Source organism: Ammospiza nelsoni, chromosome 3, assembly GCF_027579445.1.
Source record: "Ammospiza nelsoni isolate bAmmNel1 chromosome 3, bAmmNel1.pri, whole genome shotgun sequence".
NCBI classification, from domain to species: domain Eukaryota; kingdom Metazoa; phylum Chordata; class Aves; order Passeriformes; family Passerellidae; genus Ammospiza; species Ammospiza nelsoni.
The window spans coordinates 6,991,927-6,993,979 of record NC_080635.1 but is presented as its reverse complement, the minus strand read 5'-3'; the positions used below and the strand labels follow the sequence as shown (position 1 = coordinate 6,993,979).

The 2,053-nt window shown below is 55.3% G+C and overlaps 1 protein-coding gene across 1 annotated transcript in view; it reads left to right on the top strand.

Moving 5' to 3' along the window:
* Positions 1-111: 111 nt before the first annotated feature.
* The window catches only part of COQ8A (coenzyme Q8A), a 42,212-nt gene continuing 40,270 nt past the window's right edge, over positions 112-2,053 (top strand). The window contains exon 1 of the mRNA XM_059469016.1: positions 112-238. The gene's annotated coding sequence lies outside the window, so the exon portion shown is untranslated. The remainder of the gene's footprint in view (positions 239-2,053) is intronic.

The following is a 2,053-nucleotide window of genomic DNA, read 5'->3' as shown; positions in this document are numbered from 1 at the left end:
CGCCCCGCATTGGCCGGAGCCCCGCCCGAGCCCGCCGCCCATTGGCGGAGGCGCGGGGGGCGCGGGCTCCGCCAATGGGAGCGCGGCGGGGGCGGGGCGAGCGGCCCGGCGGCGGCCGGGGGCGGTGGCGGCGGTAAACAGGCGTGCGGGCCCGGGCCGCGGCCGCCGAGCCGAGCTGAGCGGAGCGGACAGAGCCGAGCTGAACCGAGCGGTGGCCGCTGGGCTGTGCCGGGCCAGGGTATGGGAAGCGACCGCGGCAGTGGAGGGGCCAGGCTGAGCAGAGGAGGCCTGTGTCGGGCTGTGCGGCGTGGTGGGGGCAGCGGAGCGCCCGGTAGTGGCGGTGCCCCCGGTAGTGGCGGTGCCTCGACTGTGGGAGCTCGCCCGTTGCCATGCAGGGCAGCGGTGCGGGAAGGGGTGTGGGTGATGGCGGCACCTGCGGCGCTGCCGCGGGGAGCACTCCCGTGCCCGGCGTGGCGCCTCGGGCCGGGGGTCGCTCGCCCCGGGCTCGTTCCCCGGCGGGCGGGGGGACGTGTGCGGGGTCCGGGGGCCGATGGCGGCAGCGGGGCTGCGGGCCTGCGCCCGGGCAGGAGGAACCCGGGGCCGCGGCCTTGCCGTGCCCTTGGCCGAGTCCCGGCGGGGCGAGAGCGGGGCCGGCCGGGTCCCGCCTCCTGCCCGGGCCCGGCGCCTCAGCGCAGCCGGGGAGATGCGCGGGCCGAGCGGGAGCGCGGAAAGGGGATCGGGGAAAGGGGGGAAGTCCCTGCCCCGCTCCGCAGGGAACGCGCCGTGCCCGGGATACCGCGCGGACCCGGTGCTGCGCTGCTTTCCGGGCTGATCCCGCTTGCAGCCTCGCTGCTCTCTGCCGCTGGCACCCATCCGCGCGTCTGTAAAATAAAGATGTTAGCTCCTTTTTAAAGCTTTGCTTGCGGCTGAAATGGGGGTTAAAAAAATCCTGTGAGGCCCCTGGTAAAGTGCCTGAGGAAATAATCTTTCTATAGGCAAACAGGCTTGTGATGTCTTTGTAACAATGTGAACGGGAACTGATGGGGAGATACTTAGTTTTAAAGAGACATCGAACAAGCTACCTATGAATAACTGCAAATATGAAAGTTTGGTTTCAAACAACACTGTATAATGTTGTTTTCATGGTTACTGATCATTTTGATTTCTGCAGGACTGTATAACAAGGAATAACACTATTTCTAATAGCCCAACAAGGGCAGGAATGTAGGTGGGGAGATTCTCTGTATTCCCCTCCATGCAATGAAAATCCATACTTTGTGGTCAGTGTTAGTAAAGGGAAATAAAGAAATAAGGAAATAAAGGAAAATAAAGGAAATTAAATTTTCTTTCAAAAACTGATAGTATCATTTTCCTAAAAAGAACTGGCCTAACAATTTAAGATTTTTTTTTCTGAGTTGCTTGTCTTTTAATGATTTTGTTTTACTAGACTCGGGTGTATTAATTAAGAATATGCAGAATAAGTCTTAGCACTGGATGTAGGAGGGTAGTGGGCAAAGTCAATAGTAGCTCAATAAAAGACTTAATAAAAGAAGGGATTGAAAATTGTTCTTTATGCAGACTGAATGCAGATTGGTGTGTAAAAGGTATATTGGTAGTTTTGCATTTCTCTGTCATGGGGTAAGAACATTCATATGTTATCAGAAGGAGTTTAGTTCACAGGAACTGCAGCTAGCAAGAGCAAGCTAGAACCTTCTTGCTCTTAGACCAGGAGAGTTCTTTTTGTATTTTGCACATTTTTTTTTTCATTGCTGTTAAGTAGCAGTGACATTGGTAACCTTGAATAAAGTATGCTTAGAATAAACAGCTTTATATTGTCCAGTCTTACTCGATGTGGGGGAAAAAGTGGGTGACCTGCTGTGCTTTGACAGCGTCTCCCTTTTAGTAATGAGGTGGTGAGATGAGCCCAAGAAAGGGCCAGATGTGGAGAATTGCCTCCTTTACCAAGTGCTGATCACCTTGTTTCATTCCTGCCAAGGGGAATTCTGTGCAGTGCAGCTCTGGTTAATTCATCTGTGATAGTTCACACAAGTTA